General features: G+C 48.0%; 30 non-coding genes across 30 annotated transcripts; all 30 read left to right on the forward strand.

The window, feature by feature from the left end:
- Nucleotides 1-268: 268 nt before the first annotated feature.
- LOC143875238 (5S ribosomal RNA) lies at nucleotides 269-387 on the forward strand. The gene has a single exon (XR_013249894.1). It is a non-coding gene; the product is annotated as a 5S ribosomal RNA (ribosomal RNA).
- Nucleotides 388-983: 596 nt separating this feature from the next.
- LOC143872598 (5S ribosomal RNA) lies at nucleotides 984-1,102 on the forward strand. The gene has a single exon (XR_013247340.1). It is a non-coding gene; the product is annotated as a 5S ribosomal RNA (ribosomal RNA).
- Nucleotides 1,103-1,699: 597 nt separating this feature from the next.
- On the forward strand, nucleotides 1,700-1,818 carry LOC143874626 (5S ribosomal RNA). The gene has a single exon (XR_013249300.1). It is a non-coding gene; the product is annotated as a 5S ribosomal RNA (ribosomal RNA).
- A 597-nt stretch (nucleotides 1,819-2,415) lies between these two features.
- On the forward strand, nucleotides 2,416-2,534 carry LOC143874158 (5S ribosomal RNA). Its single transcript, XR_013248847.1, has one exon. It is a non-coding gene; the product is annotated as a 5S ribosomal RNA (ribosomal RNA).
- Nucleotides 2,535-3,131: 597 nt separating this feature from the next.
- Nucleotides 3,132-3,250, forward strand: LOC143873332 (5S ribosomal RNA). The gene has a single exon (XR_013248046.1). It is a non-coding gene; the product is annotated as a 5S ribosomal RNA (ribosomal RNA).
- A 577-nt stretch (nucleotides 3,251-3,827) lies between these two features.
- Nucleotides 3,828-3,946, forward strand: LOC143872599 (5S ribosomal RNA). Its single transcript, XR_013247341.1, has one exon. It is a non-coding gene; the product is annotated as a 5S ribosomal RNA (ribosomal RNA).
- A 597-nt stretch (nucleotides 3,947-4,543) lies between these two features.
- LOC143872600 (5S ribosomal RNA) lies at nucleotides 4,544-4,662 on the forward strand. The gene has a single exon (XR_013247342.1). It is a non-coding gene; the product is annotated as a 5S ribosomal RNA (ribosomal RNA).
- Nucleotides 4,663-5,259: 597 nt separating this feature from the next.
- LOC143874462 (5S ribosomal RNA) lies at nucleotides 5,260-5,378 on the forward strand. The gene has a single exon (XR_013249142.1). It is a non-coding gene; the product is annotated as a 5S ribosomal RNA (ribosomal RNA).
- A 597-nt stretch (nucleotides 5,379-5,975) lies between these two features.
- LOC143872601 (5S ribosomal RNA) lies at nucleotides 5,976-6,094 on the forward strand. The gene has a single exon (XR_013247343.1). It is a non-coding gene; the product is annotated as a 5S ribosomal RNA (ribosomal RNA).
- A 597-nt stretch (nucleotides 6,095-6,691) lies between these two features.
- LOC143872602 (5S ribosomal RNA) lies at nucleotides 6,692-6,810 on the forward strand. The gene has a single exon (XR_013247344.1). It is a non-coding gene; the product is annotated as a 5S ribosomal RNA (ribosomal RNA).
- A 577-nt stretch (nucleotides 6,811-7,387) lies between these two features.
- On the forward strand, nucleotides 7,388-7,506 carry LOC143874597 (5S ribosomal RNA). Its single transcript, XR_013249273.1, has one exon. It is a non-coding gene; the product is annotated as a 5S ribosomal RNA (ribosomal RNA).
- Nucleotides 7,507-8,103: 597 nt separating this feature from the next.
- Nucleotides 8,104-8,222, forward strand: LOC143874627 (5S ribosomal RNA). The gene has a single exon (XR_013249301.1). It is a non-coding gene; the product is annotated as a 5S ribosomal RNA (ribosomal RNA).
- Nucleotides 8,223-8,819: 597 nt separating this feature from the next.
- On the forward strand, nucleotides 8,820-8,938 carry LOC143872603 (5S ribosomal RNA). The gene has a single exon (XR_013247345.1). It is a non-coding gene; the product is annotated as a 5S ribosomal RNA (ribosomal RNA).
- Nucleotides 8,939-9,515: 577 nt separating this feature from the next.
- LOC143872604 (5S ribosomal RNA) lies at nucleotides 9,516-9,634 on the forward strand. Its single transcript, XR_013247346.1, has one exon. It is a non-coding gene; the product is annotated as a 5S ribosomal RNA (ribosomal RNA).
- A 577-nt stretch (nucleotides 9,635-10,211) lies between these two features.
- LOC143872605 (5S ribosomal RNA) lies at nucleotides 10,212-10,330 on the forward strand. Its single transcript, XR_013247347.1, has one exon. It is a non-coding gene; the product is annotated as a 5S ribosomal RNA (ribosomal RNA).
- Nucleotides 10,331-10,927: 597 nt separating this feature from the next.
- LOC143873724 (5S ribosomal RNA) lies at nucleotides 10,928-11,046 on the forward strand. The gene has a single exon (XR_013248426.1). It is a non-coding gene; the product is annotated as a 5S ribosomal RNA (ribosomal RNA).
- A 597-nt stretch (nucleotides 11,047-11,643) lies between these two features.
- On the forward strand, nucleotides 11,644-11,762 carry LOC143874628 (5S ribosomal RNA). Its single transcript, XR_013249302.1, has one exon. It is a non-coding gene; the product is annotated as a 5S ribosomal RNA (ribosomal RNA).
- Nucleotides 11,763-12,359: 597 nt separating this feature from the next.
- LOC143872607 (5S ribosomal RNA) lies at nucleotides 12,360-12,478 on the forward strand. The gene has a single exon (XR_013247349.1). It is a non-coding gene; the product is annotated as a 5S ribosomal RNA (ribosomal RNA).
- A 577-nt stretch (nucleotides 12,479-13,055) lies between these two features.
- LOC143872608 (5S ribosomal RNA) lies at nucleotides 13,056-13,174 on the forward strand. The gene has a single exon (XR_013247350.1). It is a non-coding gene; the product is annotated as a 5S ribosomal RNA (ribosomal RNA).
- A 577-nt stretch (nucleotides 13,175-13,751) lies between these two features.
- LOC143872609 (5S ribosomal RNA) lies at nucleotides 13,752-13,870 on the forward strand. Its single transcript, XR_013247351.1, has one exon. It is a non-coding gene; the product is annotated as a 5S ribosomal RNA (ribosomal RNA).
- Nucleotides 13,871-14,467: 597 nt separating this feature from the next.
- On the forward strand, nucleotides 14,468-14,586 carry LOC143872611 (5S ribosomal RNA). The gene has a single exon (XR_013247352.1). It is a non-coding gene; the product is annotated as a 5S ribosomal RNA (ribosomal RNA).
- Nucleotides 14,587-15,183: 597 nt separating this feature from the next.
- Nucleotides 15,184-15,302, forward strand: LOC143874629 (5S ribosomal RNA). Its single transcript, XR_013249303.1, has one exon. It is a non-coding gene; the product is annotated as a 5S ribosomal RNA (ribosomal RNA).
- A 597-nt stretch (nucleotides 15,303-15,899) lies between these two features.
- Nucleotides 15,900-16,018, forward strand: LOC143872612 (5S ribosomal RNA). The gene has a single exon (XR_013247353.1). It is a non-coding gene; the product is annotated as a 5S ribosomal RNA (ribosomal RNA).
- A 577-nt stretch (nucleotides 16,019-16,595) lies between these two features.
- On the forward strand, nucleotides 16,596-16,714 carry LOC143872613 (5S ribosomal RNA). Its single transcript, XR_013247354.1, has one exon. It is a non-coding gene; the product is annotated as a 5S ribosomal RNA (ribosomal RNA).
- A 577-nt stretch (nucleotides 16,715-17,291) lies between these two features.
- LOC143872614 (5S ribosomal RNA) lies at nucleotides 17,292-17,410 on the forward strand. Its single transcript, XR_013247355.1, has one exon. It is a non-coding gene; the product is annotated as a 5S ribosomal RNA (ribosomal RNA).
- A 597-nt stretch (nucleotides 17,411-18,007) lies between these two features.
- On the forward strand, nucleotides 18,008-18,126 carry LOC143872615 (5S ribosomal RNA). Its single transcript, XR_013247356.1, has one exon. It is a non-coding gene; the product is annotated as a 5S ribosomal RNA (ribosomal RNA).
- A 597-nt stretch (nucleotides 18,127-18,723) lies between these two features.
- On the forward strand, nucleotides 18,724-18,842 carry LOC143874631 (5S ribosomal RNA). Its single transcript, XR_013249305.1, has one exon. It is a non-coding gene; the product is annotated as a 5S ribosomal RNA (ribosomal RNA).
- A 597-nt stretch (nucleotides 18,843-19,439) lies between these two features.
- Nucleotides 19,440-19,558, forward strand: LOC143872616 (5S ribosomal RNA). Its single transcript, XR_013247357.1, has one exon. It is a non-coding gene; the product is annotated as a 5S ribosomal RNA (ribosomal RNA).
- A 577-nt stretch (nucleotides 19,559-20,135) lies between these two features.
- LOC143872617 (5S ribosomal RNA) lies at nucleotides 20,136-20,254 on the forward strand. Its single transcript, XR_013247358.1, has one exon. It is a non-coding gene; the product is annotated as a 5S ribosomal RNA (ribosomal RNA).
- Nucleotides 20,255-20,831: 577 nt separating this feature from the next.
- Nucleotides 20,832-20,950, forward strand: LOC143872619 (5S ribosomal RNA). The gene has a single exon (XR_013247360.1). It is a non-coding gene; the product is annotated as a 5S ribosomal RNA (ribosomal RNA).
- Nucleotides 20,951-21,479: the final 529 nt, after the last annotated feature.

Here is a 21,479-nt window from a genome sequence, read left to right on the forward strand (position 1 = left end):
GCCGTGAGCTACCCTTGGTGCACAAATATCGTTCCGACGATAACTTTTGATCCGCCCGTCAGATCGTGGCGATTCTTATATTGATTCGGGGGTAATCGGGAAGATTCATCGCGCGATGACAGCCCTGGCAGTCATCCGGCTTCCCGACATGCTCGGATCGTCCATCCGATGGCATCTAGCAGGATTTTTTCGCACTTTCATTTAAACGGACTTCATACGACAATGCGAGTCGAAACTCTTTATTACTTTGACAATGGAGAGGCATGCTGGGTGAGATCATACCACCAAAAATGCATTGGATCCCATCAGAACTCCGAAGTTAAGCGTGCTTGGGCGAGAGTAGTACTAGGATGGGTGACCTCCTGGGAAGTCCTCGTGTTGCACCCCTGTCACTTTTTTCGGCTATCTACCACTTTTTTCGAACAATCTTTCGGTTGTGGAATATTGAAGCGAATTGAAACGCACGTTTAGTGCGTCGCCTCCTAGGTTTTGGTTCGGATCTTTTTATTTTCTTCCGGATGGTGAATTCGAAGACGTCCGGTCTTTATTATGGCGAGGTGATAGTGTCGTTTGATTCGATAAACGGAATTCGTTCTGACATTTCATTTGCGGTCAAATTATAGCGGGGGTTTGTTTAGATTCAGTGACGTACAGGCTATAGCGGATGAGTGTACTAGTGGATCCGAGTCATGAATCCGGTCGGAAGGTGTTTACTGGCCGTGAGCTACCCTTGGTGCACAAATATCGTTCCGACGATAACTTTTGATTCGCCCGTCAGATCGTGGCGATTCTTATATTGATTCGGGGGTAATCGGGAAGATTCATCGCGCGATGACGCCCTGGCGGTCATCCGGCTTCCCGACATGCTCGGATCGTCCATCCGATGTTATCTAGCAGGATTTTTTCGCACTTTCATTTAAACGGACTTCGTACGACAATGCGAGTGGAAACTCTTTATTACTTTGACAATGGATAGGCATGCAGGGTGCGATCATACCAGCACAAATGCACTGGATCCCATCAGAACTCCGAAGTTAAGCGTGCTTGGGCGAGAGTAGTACTAGGATGGGTGACCTCCTGGGAAGTCCTCGTGTTGCACCCCTGTCACTTTTTTCGGCTATCTACCACTTTTTTCGAAAAATCTTTCGGTTCTGAAATATCGATGCGAACTGAAACGCACGTTTAGTGCGTCGCCTCCTAGGTTTCGGTTCGGATCTTTTTATTTTCTTCCGGATGGTGAATTCGAAGATGTCCGGTCTTTATTATGGCGGGGTGATAGTGTCGTTTGATTCGATAAACGGAATTCGTTCTGACATTTCATTTGCGGTCAAATTATAGCGGGGGTTTGTTTAGATTCAGTGACGTACAGGCTATAGCGGATGAGTGTACTAGTGGATGCGAGTCATGAATCCGGTCGGAAGGTGTTTACTGGCCGTGAGCTACCCTTGGTGCACAAATATCGTTCCGACGATAACTTTTGATCCGCCCGTCAGATCGTGGCGATTCTTATATTGATTCGGGGGTAATCGGGAAGATTCATCGCGCGATGACAGCTCTGGCGGTCATCCGGCTTCCCGACATGCTCGGATCGTCCATCCGGTGTCATCTAGCAGGATTTTTTCGCACTTTCATTTAAACGGACTTCGTACGACAATGCGAGTGGAAACTCTTTATTACTTTGACAATGGAGAGGCATGCTTGGTGCGATCATACCAGCACAAATGCACTGGATCCCATCAGAACTCCGAAGTTAAGCGTGCTTGGGCGAGAGTAGTACTAGGATGGGTGACCTCCTGGGAAGTCCTCATGTTGCACCCCTGTCACTTTTTTCGGCCATCTACCACTTTTTTCGAAAAATCTTTCGGTTCTGAAATATCGATGCGAACTGAAACGCACGTTTAGTGCGTCGCCTCCTAGGTTTCGGTTCGGATCTTTTTATTTTCTTCCGGATGGTGAATTCGAAGACGTCCGGTCTTTATTATGGCGGGGTGATAGTGTCGTTTGATTCGATAAACGGAATTCGTTCTGACATTTCATTTGCGGTCAAATTATAGCGGGGGTTTGTTTAGATTCAGTGACGTACAGGCTATAGCGGATGAGTGTACTAGTGGATGCGAGTCATGAATCCGGTCGGAAGGTGTTTACTGGCCGTGAGCTACCCTTGGTGCACAAATATCGTTCCGACGATAACTTTTGATCCGCCCGTCAGATCGTGGCGATTCTTATATTGATTCGGGGGTAATCGGGAAGATTCATCGCGCGTTGACAGCCTTGGCGGTCATCCGGCTTCCCGACATGCTCGGATCGTCCATCCGATGTCATCTAGCAGGATTTTTTCGCACTTTCATTTAAACGGACTTCGTACGACAATGCGAGTGGAAACTCTTTATTACTTTGACAATGGAGAGGCATGCTGGGTCCGATCATACCAGCACAAATGCACTGGATCCCATCAGAACTCCGAAGTTAAGCGTGCTTGGGCGAGAGTAGTACTAGGATGGGTGACCTCCTGGGAAGTCCTCGTGTTGCACCCCTGTCACTTTTTTCGGCTATCTACCACTTTTTTCGAACAATCTTTCGGTTCTGGAACATCGATGCGAACTGAAACGCACGTTTATTGCGACGCCTCCTACGTTTCGGTTCGGATCTTTTTATTTTCTTCCGGATGGTGAATTCAAATACCTCCGGTCTTTATTACGGCGGGGTGATAGTGTCGTTTGATTCGATAAACAGAATTCGTTCTGACATTTCATTTGCGGTCAAATTATAGCGGGGGTTTGTTTAGATTCAGTGACGTACAAGCTATAGCGGATGAGTGTACTAGTGGATGAAAGTCATGAATCCGGTCGGAAGGTGTTTACTGGCCGTGAGCTACCCTTGGTGCACAAATATCGTTCCGACGATAACTTTTGATCCGCCCGTCAGATCGTGGCGATTCTTATATTGATTCGGGGGTACTCGGGAAGATTAATCGCGCGATGACAGCCTTGGCGGTCATCCGGCTTTCCGACATGCTCGGATCGTCCACCCGGTGTCATCTAGCAGGATTTTTTCGCACTTTCATTTAAACGGACTTCGTACGACAATGCGAGTGGAAACTCTTTATTACTTTGACAATGGAGAGGCATGCTTGGTGCGATCATACCAGCACAAATGCACTGGATCCCATCAGAACTCCGAAGTTAAGCGTGCTTGGGCGAGAGTAGTACTAGGATGGGTGACCTCCTGGGAAGTCCTCGTGTTGCACCCCTGTCACTTTTTTCGAACAATCTTTCGGTTCTGGAACATCGATGCGACCTGAAACGCACGTTTAGTGCGTCGCCTCCTACGTTTCGGTACGGATCTTTTTATTTTCTTCCGGATGGTGAATTCAAAGACGTCCGGTCTTTATTATGGCGGGGTGATAGTGTCGTTTGATTCGATAAACGGAATTCGTTCTGACATTTCATTTGCGGTCAAATTATAGCGGGGGTTTGTTCAGATTCAGTGACGTACAGGCTATAGCGGATGAGTGTACTAGTGGATGCGAGTCATGAATCCGGTCGGAAGGTGTTTACTGGCCGTGAGCTACCCTTGGTGCACAAATATCGTTTCGACGATAACTTTTGATCCGCCCGTCAGATCGTGGCGATTCTTATATTGATTCGGGGGTACTCGGGAAGATTAATCGCGCGATGACAGCCCTGGCGGTCATCCGGCTTTCCGACATGCTCGGATCGTCCATCCGGTGTCATCTAGCAGGATTTTTTCGCACTTTCATTTAAACGGACTTCGTACGACAATGCGAGTGGAAACTCTTTATTACTTTGACAATGGAGAGGCATGCTGGGTGCGATCATACCAGCACAAATGCACTGGATCCCATCAGAACTCCGAAGTTAAGCGTGCTTGGGCGAGAGTAGTACTAGGATGGGTGACCTCCTGGGAAGTCCTCGTGTTGCACCCCTGTCACTTTTTTCGGCTATCTACCACTTTTTTCGAACAATCTTTCGGTTCTGGAATATCGATGCGAACTGAAACGCACGTTTAGTGCGACGCCTCCTACGTTTCGGTTGGGATCTTTTTATTTTCTGCCGGATAGTGAATTCAAATACGTCCGGTCTTTATTATGGCGGGGTGATAGTGTCGTTTGATTCGATAAACGGAATTCGTTCTGACATTTCATTTGCGGTCAAATTATAGCGGGGGTTTGTTTAGATTCAGTGACGTACAGGCTATAGCGGATGAGTGTACTAGTGGATGCGAGTCATGAATCCGGTCGGAAGGTGTTTACTGGCCGTGAGCTACCCTTGGTGCACAAATATCGTTCCGACGATAACTTTTGATCCGCCCGTCAGATCGTGGCGATTCTTCTATTGATTCGGGGGTAATCGGGAAGATTCATCGCGCGATGACAGCCCTGGCGGTCATCCGGCTTCCCGACATGCTCGGATCGTCCATCCGATGTCATCTAGCAGGATTTTTTCGCACTTTCATTTAAACGGACTTCGTACGACAATGCGAGTGGAAACTCTTTATTACTTTGACAATGGAGAGGCATGCTGGGTGCGATCATACCAGCACAAATGCACTGGATCCCATCAGAACTCCGAAGTTAAGCGTGCTTGGGCGAGAGTAGTACTAGGATGGGTGACCTCCTGGGAAGTCCTCGTGTTGCACCCCTGTCACTTTTTTCGGCCATCTACCACTTTTTTCGAAAAATCTTTCGGTTCTGAAATATCGATGCGAACTGAAACGCACGTTTAGTGCGTCGCCTCCTAGGTTTCGGTTCGGATCTTTTTATTTTCTTCCGGATGGTGAATTCGAAGACGTCCGGTCTTTATTATGGCGGGGTGATAGTGTCGTTTGATTCGATAAACGGAATTCGTTCTGACATTTCATTTGCGGTCAAATTATAGCGGGGGTTTGTTTAGATTCAGTGACGTACAGGCTATAGCGGATGAGTGTACTAGTGGATGCGAGTCATGAATCCGGTCGGAAGGTGTTTACTGGCCGTGAGCTACCCTTGGTGCACAAATATCGTTCCGACGATAACTTTTGATCCGCCCGTCAGATCGTGGCGATTCTTATATTGATTCGGGGGTAATCGGGAAGATTCATCGCGCGTTGACGGCCTTGGCGGTCATCCGGCTTCCCGACATGCTCGGATCGTCCATCCGATGTCATCTAGCAGGATTTTTTCGCACTTTCATTTAAACGGACTTCGTACGACAATGCGAGTGGAAACTCTTAATTACTTTGACAATGGAGAAGCATGCTGGGTCCGATCATACCAGCACAAATGCACTGGATCCCATCAGAACTCCGAAGTTAAGCGTGCTTGGGCGAGAGTAGTACTAGGATGGGTGACCTCCTGGGAAGTCCCCGTGTTGCACCCCTGTCACTTTTTTCGGCTATCTACCACTTTTTTCGAACAATCTTTCGGTTCTGGAACATCGATGCGAACTGAAACGCACGTTTATTGCGACGCCTCCTACGTTTCGGTTCGGATCTTTTTATTTTCTTCCGGATGGTGAATTCAAATACCTCCGGTCTTTATTACGGCGGGGTGATAGTGTCGTTTGATTCGATAAACGGAATTCGTTCTGACATTTTATTTGCGGTCAAATTATAGCGGGGGTTTTTTTAGATTCAGTGACGTACAGGCTATAACGGATGAGTGTACTAGTGGATGCGAGTCATGAATCCGGTCGGAAGGTGTTTACTGGCCGTGAGCTACCCTTGGTGCACAAATATCGTTCCGACGATAACTTTTGATCCGCCCGTCAGATCGTGGCGATTCTTATATTGATTCGGGGGTAATCGGGAAGATTCATCGCGCGATGACAGCCTTGGCGGTCATCCGGCTTCCCGACATGCTCGGATCGTCCATCCGATGTTATCTAGCAGGATTTTTTCGCACTTTCATTTAAACGGACTTCGTACGACAATGCGAGTGGAAACTCTTTATTACTTTGACAATGGATAGGCATGCAGGGTGCGATCATACCAGCACAAATGCACTGGATCCCATCAGAACTCCGAAGTTAAGCGTGCTTGGGCGAGAGTAGTACTAGGATGGGTGACCTCCTGGGAAGTCCTCGTGTTGCACCCCTGTCACTTTTTTCGGCTATCTACCACTTTTTTCGAAAAATCTTTCGGTTCTGAAATATCGATGCGAACTGAAACGCACGTTTAGTGCGTCGCCTCCTAGGTTTCGGTTCGGATCTTTTTATTTTCTTCCGGATGGTGAATTCGAAGATGTCCGGTCTTTATTATGGCGGGGTGATAGTGTCGTTTGATTCGATAAACGGAACTCGTTCTGACATTTCATTTGCGGTCAAATTATAGCGGGGGTTTGTTTAGATTCAGTGACGTACAGGCTATAGCGGATGAGTGTACTAGTGGATGCGAGTCATGAATCCGGTCGGAAGGTGTTTACTGGCCGTGAGCTACCCTTGGTGCACAAATATCGTTCCGACGATAACTTTTGATCCGCCCGTCAGATCGTGGCGATTCTTATATTGATTCGGGGGTACTCGGGAAGATTAATCGCGCGATGACAGCCTTGGCGGTCATCCGGCTTTCCGACATTCTCGGATCGTCCATCCGGTGTCATCTAGCAGGATTTTTTCGCACTTTCATTTAAACGGACTTCGTACGACAATGCGAGTGGAAACTCTTTATTACTTTGACAATGGAGAGGCATGCTGGGTGCGATCATACCAGCACAAATGCACTGGATCCCATCAGAACTCCGAAGTTAAGCGTGCTTGGGCGAGAGTAGTACTAGGATGGGTGACCTCCTGGGAAGTCCTCGTGTTGCACCCCTGTCACTTTTTTCGAACAATCTTTCGGTTCTGGAACATCGATGCGACCTGAAACGCACGTTTAGTGCGTCGCCTCCTACGTTTCGGTACGGATCTTTTTATTTTCTTCCGGATGGTGAATTCAAAGACGTCCGGTCTTTATTATGGCGGGGTGATAGTGTCGTTTGATTCGATAAACGGAATTCGTTCTGACATTTCATTTGCGGTCAAATTATAGCGGGGGTTTGTTCAGATTCAGTGACGTACAGGCTATAGCGGATGAGTGTACTAGTGGATGCGAGTCATGAATCCGGTCGGAAGGTGTTTACTGGCCGTGAGCTACCTTTGGTGCACAAATATCGTTTCGACGATAACTTTTGATCCGCCCGTCAGATCGTGGCGATTCTTATATTGATTCGGGGGTACTCGGGAAGATTAATCGCGCGATGACAGCCCTGGCGGTCATCCGGCTTTCCGACATGCTCGGATCGTCCATCCGGTGTCATCTAGCAGGATTTTTTCGCACTTTCATTTAAACGGACTTCGTACGACAATGCGAGTGGAAACTCTTTATTACTTTGACAATGGAGAGGCATGCTGGGTGCGATCATACCAGCACAAATGCACTGCATCCCATCAGAACTCCGAAGTTAAGCGTGCTTGGGCGAGAGTAGTACTAGGATGGGTGACCTCCTGGGAAGTCCTCGTGTTGCACCCCTGTCACTTTTTTCGGCTATCTACCACTTTTTTCGAACAATCTTTCGGTTCTGGAACATCGATGCGAACTGAAACGCACGTTTAGTGCGACGCCTCCTACGTTTCGGTTGGGATCTTTTTATTTTCTGCCGGATAGTGAATTCAAATACGTCCGGTCTTTATTATGGCGGGGTGATAGTGTCGTTTGATTCGATAAACGGAATTCGTTCTGACATTTCATTTGCGGTCAAATTATAGCGGGGGTTTGTTTAGATTCAGTGACGTACAGGCTATAGCGGATGAGTGTACTAGTGGATGCGAGTCATGAATCCGGTCGGAAGGTGTTTACTGGCCGTGAGCTACCCTTGGTGCACAAATATCGTTCCGACGATAACTTTTGATCCGCCCGTCAGATCGTGGCGATTCTTATATTGATTCGGGGGTAATCGGGAAGATTCATCGCGCGATGACAGCTCTAGCGGTCATCCGGCTTCCCGACATGCTCGGATCGTCCATCCGGTGTCATCTAGCAGGATTTTTTCGCACTTTCATTTAAACGGACTTCGTACGACAATGCGAGTGGAAACTCTTTATTACTTTGACAATGGAGAGGCATGCTTGGTGCGATCATACCAGCACAAATGCACTGGATCCCATCAGAACTCCGAAGTTAAGCGTGCTTGGGCGAGAGTAGTACTAGGATGGGTGACCTCCTGGGAAGTCCTCATGTTGCACCCCTGTCACTTTTTTCGGCTATCTACCACTTTTTTCGAACAATCTTTCGGTTCTGGAACATCGATGCGAACTGAAACGCACGTTTAGTGCGACGCCTCCTACGTTTCGGTTGGGATCTTTTTATTTTCTGCCGGATAGTGAATTCAAATACGTCCGGTCTTTATTATGGCGGGGTGATAGTGTCGTTTGATTCGATAAACGGAATTCGTTCTGACATTTCATTTGCGGTCAAATTATAGCGGGGGTTTGTTTAGATTCAGTGACGTACAAGCTATAGCGGATGAGTGTACTAGTGGATGAAAGTCATGAATCCGGTCGGAAGGTGTTTACTGGCCGTGAGCTACCCTTGGTGCACAAATATCGTTCCGACGATAACTTTTGATCCGCCCGTCAGATCGTGGCGATTCTTATATTGATTCGGGGGTACTCGGGAAGATTAATCGCGCGATGACAGCCTTGGCGGTCATCCGGCTTTCCGACATGCTCGGATCGTCCATCCGGTGTCATCTAGCAGGATTTTTTCGCACTTTCATTTAAACGGACTTCGTACGACAATGCGAGTGGAAACTCTTTATTACTTTGACAATGGAGAGGCATGCTGGGTGCGATCATACCAGCACAAATGCACTGGATCCCATCAGAACTCCGAAGTTAAGCGTGCTTGGGCGAGAGTAGTACTAGGATGGGTGACCTCCTGGGAAGTCCTCGTGTTGCACCCCTGTCACTTTTTTCGAACAATCTTTCGGTTCTGGAACATCGATACGACCTGAAACGCACGTTTAGTGCGTCGCCTCCTACGTTTCGGTACGGATCTTTTTATTTTCTTCCGGATGGTGAATTCAAAGACGTCCGGTCTTTATTATGGCGGGGTGATAGTGTCGTTTGATTCGATAAACGGAATTCGTTCTGACATTTCATTTGCGGTCAAATTATAGCGGGGGTTTGTTCAGATTCAGTGACGTACAGGCTATAGCGGATGAGTGTACTAGTGGATGCGAGTCATGAATCCGGTCGGAAGGTGTTTACTGGCCGTGAGCTACCCTTGGTGCACAAATATCGTTTCGACGATAACTTTTGATCCGCCCGTCAGATTGTGGCGATTCTTATATTGATTCGGGGGTACTCGGGAAGATTATTCGCGCGATGACAGCCCTGGCAGTCATCCGGCTTTCCGACATGCTCGGATCGTCCATCCGGTGTCATCTAGCAGGATTTTTTCGCACTTTCATTTAAACGGACTTCGTACGACAATGCGAGTGGAAACTCTTTATTACTTTGACAATGGAGAGGCATGCTGGGTGCGATCATACCAGCACAAATGCACTGGATCCCATCAGAACTCCGAAGTTAAGCGTGCTTGGGCGAGAGTAGTACTAGGATGGGTGACCTCCTGGGAAGTCCTCGTGTTGCACCCCTGTCACTTTTTTCGAACAATCTTTCGGTTCTGGAACATCGATGCGACCTGAAACGCACGTTTAGTGCGTCGCCTCCTACGTTTCGGTACGGATCTTTTTATTTTCTTCCGGATGGTGAATTCAAAGACGTCCGGTCTTTATTATGGCGGGGTGATAGTGTCGTTTGATTCGATAAACGGAATTCGTTCTGACATTTCATTTGCGGTCAAATTATAGCGGGGGTTTGTTCAGATTCAGTGACGTACAGGCTATAGCGGATGAGTGTACTAGTGGATGCGAGTCATGAATCCGGTCGGAAGGTGTTTACTGGCCGTGAGCTACCCTTGGTGCACAAATATCGTTTCGACGATAACTTTTGATCCGCCCGTCAGATCGTGGCGATTCTTATATTGATTCGGGGGTACTCGGGAAGATTAATCGCGCGATGACAGCCCTGGCGGTCATCCGGCTTTCCGACATGCTCGGATCGTCCATCCGGTGTCATCTAGCAGGATTTTTTCGCACTTTCATTTAAACGGACTTCGTACGACAATGCGAGTGGAAACTCTTTATTACTTTGACAATGGAGAGGCATGCTGGGTGCGATCATACCAGCACAAATGCACTGGATCCCATCAGAACTCCGAAGTTAAGCGTGCTTGGGCGAGAGTAGTACTAGGATGGGTGACCTCCTGGGAAGTCCTCGTGTTGCACCCCTGTCACTTTTTTCGGCTATCTACCACTTTTTTCGAACAATCTTTCGGTTCTGGAACATCGATGCGAACTGAAACGCACGTTTAGTGCGACGCCTCCTACGTTTCGGTTGGGATCTTTTTATTTTCTGCCGGATAGTGAATTCAAATACGTCCGGTCTTTATTATGGCGGGGTGATAGTGTCGTTTGATTCGATAAACGGAATTCGTTCTGACATTTCATTTGCGGTCAAATTATAGCGGGGGTTTGTTTAGATTCAGTGACGTACAGGCTATAGCGGATGAGTGTACTAGTGGATGCGAGTCATGAATCCGGTCGGAAGGTGTTTACTGGCCGTGAGCTACCCTTGGTGCACAAATATCGTTCCGACGATAACTTTTGATCCGCCCGTCAGATCGTGGCGATTCTTCTATTGATTCGGGGGTAATCGGGAAGATTCATCGCGCGATGACAGCCCTGGCGGTCATCCGGCTTCCCGACATGCTCGGATCGTCCATCCGATGTCATCTAGCAGGATTTTTTCGCACTTTCATTTAAACGGACTTCGTACGACAATGCGAGTGGAAACTCTTTATTACTTTGACAATGGAGAGGCATGCTGGGTGCGATCATACCAGCACAAATGCACTGGATCGCATCAGAACTCCGAAGTTAAGCGTGCTTGGGCGAGAGTAGTACTAGGATGGGTGACCTCCTGGGAAGTCCTCGTGTTGCACCCCTGTCACTTTTTTCGGCCATCTACCACTTTTTTCGAACAATCTTTCGGTTCTGGAACATCGATGCGAACTGAAACGCACGTTTAGTGCGACGCCTCCTACGTTTCGGTTGGGATCTTTTTATTTTCTGCCGGATAGTGAATTCAAATACGTCCGGTCTTTATTATGGCGGGGTGATAGTGTCGTTTGATTCGATAAACGGAATTCGTTCTGACATTTCATTTGCGGTCAAATTATAGCGGGGGTTTGTTTAGATTCAGTGACGTACAGGCTATAGCGGATGAGTGTACTAGTGGATGCGAGTCATGAATCCGGTCGGAAGGTGTTTACTGGCCGTGAGCTACCCTTGGTGCACAAATATCGTTCCGACGATAACTTTTGATCCGCCCGTCAGATCGTGGCGATTCTTATATTGATTCGGGGGTAATCGGGAAGATTCATCGCGCGATGACAGCTCTAGCGGTCATCCGGCTTCCCGACATGCTCGGATCGTCCATCCGGTGTCATCTAGCAGGATTTTTTCGCACTTTCATTTAAACGGACTTCGTACGACAATGCGAGTGGAAACTCTTTATTACTTTGACAATGGAGAGGCAAGCTTGGTGCGATCATACCAGCACAAATGCACTGGATCCCATCAGAACTCCGAAGTTAAGCGTGCTTGGGCGAGAGTAGTACTAGGATGGGTGACCTCCTGGGAAGTCCTCATGTTGCACCCCTGTCACTTTTTTCGGCTATCTACCACTTTTTTCGAACAATCTTTCGGTTCTGGAACATCGATGCGAACTGAAACGCACGTTTAGTGCGACGCCTCCTACGTTTCGGTTGGGATCTTTTTATTTTCTGCCGGATAGTGAATTCAAATACGTCCGGTCTTTATTATGGCGTGGTGATAGTGTCGTTTGATTCGATAAACGGAATTCGTTCTGACATTTCATTTGCGGTCAAATTATAGCGGGGGTTTGTTTAGATTCAGTGACGTACAAGCTATAGCGGATGAGTGTACTAGTGGATGAAAGTCATGAATCCGGTCGGAAGGTGTTTACTGGCCGTGAGCTACCCTTGGTGCACAAATATCGTTCCGACGATAACTTTTGATCCGCCCGTCAGATCGTGGCGATTCTTATATTGATTCGGGGGTACTCGGGAAGATTAATCGCGCGATGACAGCCTTGGCGGTCATCCGGCTTTCCGACATGCTCGGATCGTCCATCCGGTGTCATCTAGCAGGATTTTTTCGCACTTTCATTTAAACGGACTTCGTACGACAATGCGAGTGGAAACTCTTTATTACTTTGACAATGGAGAGGCATGCTGGGTGCGATCATACCAGCACAAATGCACTGGATCCCATCAGAACTCCGAAGTTAAGCGTGCTTGGGCGAGAGTAGTACTAGGATGGGTGACCTCCTGGGAAGTCCTCGTGTTGCACCCCTGTCACTTTTTTCGAACAATCTTTCGGTTCTGGAACATCGATACGACCTGAAACGCACGTTTAGTGCGTCGCCTCCTACGTTTCGGTACGGATCTTTTTATTTTCTTCCGGATGGTGAATTCAAAGACGTCCGGTCTTTATTATGGCGGGGTGATAGTGTCGTTTGATTCGATAAACGGAATTCGTTCTGACATTTCATTTGCGGTCAAATTATAGCGGGGGTTTGTTCAGATTCAGTGACGTACAGGCTATAGCGGATGAGTGTACTAGTGGATGCGAGTCATGAATCCGGTCGGAAGGTGTTTACTGGCCGTGAGCTACCCTTGGTGCACAAATATCGTTTCGACGATAACTTTTGATCCGCCCGTCAGATTGTGGCGATTCTTATATTGATTCGGGGGTACTCGGGAAGATTATTCGCGCGATGACAGCCCTGGCAGTCATCCGGCTTTCCGACATGCTCGGATCGTCCATCCGGTGTCATCTAGCAGGATTTTTTCGCACTTTCATTTAAACGGACTTCGTACGACAATGCGAGTGGAAACTCTTTATTACTTTGACAATGGAGAGGCATGCTGGGTGCGATCATACCAGCACAAATGCACTGGATCCCATCAGAACTCCGAAGTTAAGCGTGCTTGGGCGAGAGTAGTACTAGGATGGGTGACCTCCTGGGAAGTCCTCGTGTTGCACCCCTGTCACTTTTTTCGAACAATCTTTCGGTTCTGGAACATCGATGCGACCTGAAACGCACGTTTAGTGCGTCGCCTCCTACGTTTCGGTACGGATCTTTTTATTTTCTTCCGGATGGTGAATTCAAAGACGTCCGGTCTTTATTATGGCGGGGTGATAGTGTCGTTTGATTCGATAAACGGAATTCGTTCTGACATTTCATTTGCGGTCAAATTATAGCGGGGGTTTGTTCAGATTCAGTGACGTACAGGCTATAGCGGATGAGTGTACTAGTGGATGCGAGTCATGAATCCGGTCGGAAGGTGTTTACTGGCCGTGAGCTACCCTTGGTGCACAAATATCGTTTCGACGATAACTTTTGATCCGCCCGTCAGATCGTGGCGATTCTTATATTGATTCGGGGGTACTCGGGAAGATTAATCGCGCGATGACAGCCCTGGCGGTCATCCGGCTTTCCGACATGCTCGGATCGTCCATCCGGTGTCATCTAGCAGGATTTTTTCGCACTTTCATTTAAACGGACTTCGTACGACAATGCGAGTGGAAACTCTTTATTACTTTGACAATGGAGAGGCATGCTGGGTGCGATCATACCAGCACAAATGCACTGGATCCCATCAGAACTCCGAAGTTAAGCGTGCTTGGGCGAGAGTAGTACTAGGATGGGTGACCTCCTGGGAAGTCCTCGTGTTGCACCCCTGTCACTTTTTTCGGCTATCTACCACTTTTTTCGAACAATCTTTCGGTTCTGGAACATCGATGCGAACTGAAACGCACGTTTAGTGCGACGCCTCCTACGTTTCGGTTGGGATCTTTTTATTTTCTGCCGGATAGTGAATTCAAATACGTCCGGTCTTTATTATGGCGGGGTGATAGTGTCGTTTGATTCGATAAACGGAATTCGTTCTGACATTTCATTTGCGGTCAAATTATAGCGGGGGTTTGTTTAGATTCAGTGACGTACAGGCTATAGCGGATGAGTGTACTAGTGGATGCGAGTCATGAATCCGGTCGGAAGGTGTTTACTGGCCGTGAGCTACCCTTGGTGCACAAATATCGTTCCGACGATAACTTTTGATCCGCCCGTCAGATCGTGGCGATTCTTCTATTGATTCGGGGGTAATCGGGAAGATTCATCGCGCGATGACAGCCCTGGCGGTCATCCGGCTTCCCGACATGCTCGGATCGTCCATCCGATGTCATCTAGCAGGATTTTTTCGCACTTTCATTTAAACGGACTTCGTACGACAATGCGAGTGGAAACTCTTTATTACTTTGACAATGGAGAGGCATGCTGGGTGCGATCATACCAGCACAAATGCACTGGATCCCATCAGAACTCCGAAGTTAAGCGTGCTTGGGCGAGAGTAGTACTAGGATGGGTGACCTCCTGGGAAGTCCTCGTGTTGCACCCCTGTCACTTTTTTCGGCCATCTACCACTTTTTTCGAACAATCTTTCGGTTCTGGAACATCGATGCGAACTGAAACGCACGTTTAGTGCGACGCCTCCTACGTTTCGGTTGGGATCTTTTTATTTTCTGCCGGATAGTGAATTCAAATACGTCCGGTCTTTATTATGGCGGGGTGATAGTGTCGTTTGATTCGATAAACGGAATTCGTTCTGACATTTCATTTGCGGTCAAATTATAGCGGGGGTTTGTTTAGATTCAGTGACGTACAGGCTATAGCGGATGAGTGTACTAGTGGATGCGAGTCATGAATCCGGTCGGAAGGTGTTTACTGGCCGTGAGCTACCCTTGGTGCACAAATATCGTTCCGACGATAACTTTTGATCCGCCCGTCAGATCGTGGCGATTCTTATATTGATTCGGGGGTAATCGGGAAGATTCATCGCGCGATGACAGCTCTAGCGGTCATCCGGCTTCCCGACATGCTCGGATCGTCCATCCGGTGTCATCTAGCAGGATTTTTTCGCACTTTCATTTAAACGGACTTCGTACGACAATGCGAGTGGAAACTCTTTATTACTTTGACAATGGAGAGGCATGCTTGGTGCGATCATACCAGCACAAATGCACTGGATCCCATCAGAACTCCGAAGTTAAGCGTGCTTGGGCGAGAGTAGTACTAGGATGGGTGACCTCCTGGGAAGTCCTCATGTTGCACCCCTGTCACTTTTTTCGGCTATCTACCACTTTTTTCGAACAATCTTTCGGTTCTGGAACATCGATGCGAACTGAAACGCACGTTTAGTGCGACGCCTCCTACGTTTCGGTTGGGATCTTTTTATTTTCTGCCGGATAGTGAATTCAAATACGTCCGGTCTTTATTATGGCGGGGTGATAGTGTCGTTTGATTCGATAAACGGAATTCGTTCTGACATTTCATTTGCGGTCAAATTATAGCGGGGGTTTGTTTAGATTCAGTGACGTACAAGCTATAGCGGATGAGTGTACTAGTGGATGAAAGTCATGAATCCGGTCGGAAGGTGTTTACTGGCCGTGAGCTACCCTTGGTGCACAAATATCGTTCCGACGATAACTTTTGATCCGCCCGTCAGATCGTGGCGATTCTTATATTGATTCGGGGGTACTCGGGAAGATTAATCGCGCGATGACAGCCTTGGCGGTCATCCGGCATTCCGACATGCTCGGATCGTCCATCCGGTGTCATCTAGCAGGATTTTTTCGCACTTTCATTTAAACGGACTTCGTACGACAATGCGAGTGGAAACTCTTTATTACTTTGACAATGGAGAGGCATGCTGGGTGCGATCATACCAGCACAAATGCACTGGATCCCATCAGAACTCCGAAGTTAAGCGTGCTTGGGCGAGAGTAGTACTAGGATGGGTGACCTCCTGGGAAGTCCTCGTGTTGCACCCCTGTCACTTTTTTCGAACAATCTTTCGGTTCTGGAACATCGATACGACCTGAAACGCACGTTTAGTGCGTCGCCTCCTACGTTTCGGTACGGATCTTTTTATTTTCTTCCGGATGGTGAATTCAAAGACGTCCGGTCTTTATTATGGCGGGGTGATAGTGTCGTTTGATTCGATAAACGGAATTCGTTCTGACATTTCATTTGCGGTCAAATTATAGCGGGGGTTTGTTCAGATTCAGTGACGTACAGGCTATAGCGGATGAGTGTACTAGTGGATGCGAGTCATGAATCCGGTCGGAAGGTGTTTACTGGCCGTGAGCTACCCTTGGTGCACAAATATCGTTTCGACGATAACTTTTGATCCGCCCGTCAGATTGTGGCGATTCTTATATTGATTCGGGGGTACTCGGGAAGATTATTCGCGCGATGACAGCCCTGGCAGTCATCCGGCTTTCCGACATGCTCGGATCGTCCATCCGGTGTCATCTAGCAGGATTTTTTCGCACTTTCATTTAAACGGACTTCGTACGACAATGCGAGTGGAAACTCTTTATTACTTTGACAATGGAGAGGCATGCTGGGTGCGATCATACCAGCACAAATGCACTGGATCCCATCAGAACTCCGAAGTTAAGCGTGCTTGGGCGAGAGTAGTACTAGGATGGGTGACCTCCTGGGAAGTCCTCGTGTTGCACCCCTGTCACTTTTTTCGAACAATCTTTCGGTTCTGGAACATCGATGCGACCTGAAACGCACGTTTAGTGCGTCGCCTCCTACGTTTCGGTACGGATCTTTTTATTTTCTTCCGGATGGTGAATTCAAAGACGTCCGGTCTTTATTATGGCGGGGTGATAGTGTCGTTTGATTCGATAAACGGAATTCGTTCTGACATTTCATTTGCGGTCAAATTATAGCGGGGGTTTGTTCAGATTCAGTGACGTACAGGCTATAGCGGATGAGTGTACTAGTGGATGCGAGTCATGAATCCGGTCGGAAGGTGTTTACTGGCCGTGAGCTACCCTTGGTGCACAAATATCGTTTCGACGATAACTTTTGATCCGCCCGTCAGATCGTGGCGATTCTTATATTGATTCGGGGGTACTCGGGAAGATTAATCGCGCGATGACAGCCCTGGCGGTCATCCGGCTTTCCGACATGCTCGGATCGTCCATCCGGTGTCATCTAGCAGGATTTTTTCGCACTTTCATTTAAACGGACTTCGTACGACAATGCGAGTGGAAACTCTTTATTACTTTGACAATGGAGAGGCATGCTGGGTGCGATCATACCAGCACAAATGCACTGGATCCCATCAGAACTCCGAAGTTAAGCGTGCTTGGGCGAGAGTAGTACTAGGATGGGTGACCTCCTGGGAAGTCCTCGTGTTGCACCCCTGTCACTTTTTTCGGCTATCTACCACTTTTTTCGAACAATCTTTCGGTTCTGGAACATCGATGCGAACTGAAACGCACGTTTAGTGCGACGCCTCCTACGTTTCGGTTGGGATCTTTTTATTTTCTGCCGGATAGTGAATTCAAATACGTCCGGTCTTTATTATGGCGGGGTGATAGTGTCGTTTGATTCGATAAACGGAATTCGTTCTGACATTTCATTTGCGGTCAAATTATAGCGGGGGTTTGTTTAGATTCAGTGACGTACAGGCTATAGCGGATGAGTGTACTAGTGGATGCGAGTCATGAATCCGGTCGGAAGGTGTTTACTGGCCGTGAGCTACCCTTGGTGCACAAATATCGTTCCGACGATAACTTTTGATCCGCCCGTCAGATCGTGGCGATTCTTCTATTGATTCGGGGGTAATCGGGAAGATTCATCGCGCGATGACAGCCCTGGCGGTCATCCGGCTTCCCGACATGCTCGGATCGTCCATCCGATGTCATCTAGCAGGATTTTTTCGCACTTTCATTTAAACGGACTTCGTACGACAATGCGAGTGGAAACTCTTTATTACTTTGACAATGGAGAGGCATGCTGGGTGCGATCATACCAGCACAAATGCACTGGATCCCATCAGAACTCCGAAGTTAAGCGTGCTTGGGCGAGAGTAGTACTAGGATGGGTGACCTCCTGGGAAGTCCTCGTGTTGCACCCCTGTCACTTTTTTCGGCCATCTACCACTTTTTTCGAACAATCTTTCGGTTCTGGAACATCGATGCGAACTGAAACGCACGTTTAGTGCGACGCCTCCTACGTTTCGGTTGGGATCTTTTTATTTTCTGCCGGATAGTGAATTCAAATACGTCCGGTCTTTATTATGGCGGGGTGATAGTGTCGTTTGATTCGATAAACGGAATTCGTTCTGACATTTCATTTGCGGTCAAATTATAGCGGGGGTTTGTTTAGATTCAGTGACGTACAGGCTATAGCGGATGAGTGTACTAGTGGATGCGAGTCATGAATCCGGTCGGAAGGTGTTTACTGGCCGTGAGCTACCCTTGGTGCACAAATATCGTTCCGACGATAACTTTTGATCCGCCCGTCAGATCGTGGCGATTCTTATATTGATTCGGGGGTAATCGGGAAGATTCATCGCGCGATGACAGCTCTAGCGGTCATCCGGCTTCCCGACATGCTCGGATCGTCCATCCGGTGTCATCTAGCAGGATTTTTTCGCACTTTCATTTAAACGGACTTCGTACGACAATGCGAGTGGAAACTCTTTATTACTTTGACAATGGAGAGGCATGCTTGGTGCGATCATACCAGCACAAATGCACTGGATCCCATCAGAACTCCGAAGTTAAGCGTGCTTGGGCGAGAGTAGTACTAGGATGGGTGACCTCCTGGGAAGTCCTCATGTTGCACCCCTGTCACTTTTTTCGGCTATCTACCACTTTTTTCGAACAATCTTTCGGTTCTGGAACATCGATGCGAACTGAAACGCACGTTTAGTGCGACGCCTCCTACGTTTCGGTTGGGATCTTTTTATTTTCTGCCGGATAGTGAATTCAAATACGTCCGGTCTTTATTATGGCGGGGTGATAGTGTCGTTTGATTCGATAAACGGAATTCGTTCTGACATTTCATTTGCGGTCAAATTATAGCGGGGGTTTGTTTAGATTCAGTGACGTACAAGCTATAGCGGATGAGTGTACTAGTGGATGAAAGTCATGAATCCGGTCGGAAGGTGTTTACTGGCCGTGAGCTACCCTTGGTGCACAAATATCGTTCCGACGATAACTTTTGATCCGCCCGTCAGATCGTGGCGATTCTTATATTGATTCGGGGGTACTCGGGAAGATTAATCGCGCGATGACAGCCTTGGCGGTCATCCGGCATTCCGACATGCTCGGATCGTCCATCCGGTGTCATCTAGCAGGATTTTTTCGCACTTTCATTTAAACGGACTTCGTACGACAATGCGAGTGGAAACTCTTTATTACTTTGACAATGGAGAGGCATGCTGGGTGCGATCATACCAGCACAAATGCACTGGATCCCATCAGAACTCCGAAGTTAAGCGTGCTTGGGCGAGAGTAGTACTAGGATGGGTGACCTCCTGGGAAGTCCTCGTGTTGCACCCCTGTCACTTTTTTCGAACAATCTTTCGGTTCTGGAACATCGATACGACCTGAAACGCACGTTTAGTGCGTCGCCTCCTACGTTTCGGTACGGATCTTTTTATTTTCTTCCGGATGGTGAATTCAAAGACGTCCGGTCTTTATTATGGCGGGGTGATAGTGTCGTTTGATTCGATAAACGGAATTCGTTCTGACATTTCATTTGCGGTCAAATTATAGCGGGGGTTTGTTCAGATTCAGTGACGTACAGGCTATAGCGGATGAGTGTACTAGTGGATGCGAGTCATGAATCCGGTCGGAAGGTGTTTACTGGCCGTGAGCTACCCTTGGTGCACAAATATCGTTTCGACGATAACTTTTGATCCGCCCGTCAGATTGTGGCGATTCTTATATTGATTCGGGGGTACTCGGGAAGATTATTCGCGCGATGACAGCCCTGGCAGTCATCCGGCTTTCCGACATGCTCGGATCGTCCATCCGGTGTCATCTAGCAGGATTTTTTCGCACTTTCATTTAAACGGACTTCGTACGACAATGCGAGTGGAAACTCTTTATTACTTTGACAATGGAGAGGCATGCTGGGTGCGATCATACCAGCACAAATGCACTGGATCCCATCAGAACTCCGAAGTTAAGCGTGCTTGGGCGAGAGTAGTACTAGGATGGGTGACCTCCTGGGAAGTCCTCGTGTTGCACCCCTGTCACTTTTTTCGAACAATCTTTCGGTTCTGGAACATCGATGCGACCTGAAACGCACGTTTAGTGCGTCGCCTCCTACGTTTCGGTACGGATCTTTTTATTTTCTTCCGGATGGTGAATTCAAAGACGTCCGGTCTTTATTATGGCGGGGTGATAGTGTCGTTTGATTCGATAAACGGAATTCGTTCTGACATTTCATTTGCGGTCAAATTATAGCGGGGGTTTGTTCAGATTCAGTGACGTACAGGCTATAGCGGATGAGTGTACTAGTGGATGCGAGTCATGAATCCGGTCGGAAGGTGTTTACTGGCCGTGAGCTACCCTTGGTGCACAAATATCGTTTCGACGATAACTTTTGATCCGCCCGTCAGATCGTGGCGATTCTTATATTGATTCGGGGGTACTCGGGAAGATTAATCGCGCGATGACAGCCTTGGCGGTCATCCGGCTTTCCGACATGCTCGGATCGTCCATCCGGTGTCATCTAGCAGGATTTTTTCGCACTTTCATTTAAACGGACTTCGTACGACAATGCGAGTGGAAACTCTTTATTACTTTGACAATGGAGAGGCATGCTGGGTGCGATCATACCAGCACAAATGCACTGGATCCCATCAGAACTCCGAAGTTAAGCGTGCTTGGGCGAGAGTAGTACTAGGATGGGTGACCTCCTGGGAAGTCCTCGTGTTGCACCCCTGTCACTTTTTTCGGCTATCTACCACTTTTTTCGAACAATCTTTCGGTTCTGGAACATCGATGCGAACTGAAACGCACGTTTAGTGCGACGCCTCCTACGTTTCGGTTGGGATCTTTTTATTTTCTGCCGGATAGTGAATTCAAATACGTCCGGTCTTTATTATGGCGGGGTGATAGTGTCGTTTGATTCGATAAACGGAATTCGTTCTGACATTTCATTTGCGGTCAAATTATAGCGGGGGTTTGTTTAGATTCAGTGACGTACAGGCTATAGCGGATGAGTGTACTAGTGGATGCGAGTCATGAATCCGGTCGGAAGGTGTTTACTGGCCGTGAGCTACCCTTGGTGCACAAATATCGTTCCGACGATAACTTTTGATCCGCCCGTCAGATCGTGGCGATTCTTCTATTGATTCGGGGGTAATCGGGAAGATTCATCGCGCGATGACAGCCCTGGCGGTCATCCGGCTTCCCGACATGCTCGGATCGTCCATCCGATGTCATCTAGCAGGATTTTTTCGCACTTTCA

This window comes from Tasmannia lanceolata, unplaced genomic scaffold (genome assembly GCF_043159265.1).
Source record: "Tasmannia lanceolata isolate RefF3 unplaced genomic scaffold, GAP_Taslan_0.1 ptg000003l, whole genome shotgun sequence".
Classification (NCBI taxonomy): domain Eukaryota; kingdom Viridiplantae; phylum Streptophyta; class Magnoliopsida; order Canellales; family Winteraceae; genus Tasmannia; species Tasmannia lanceolata.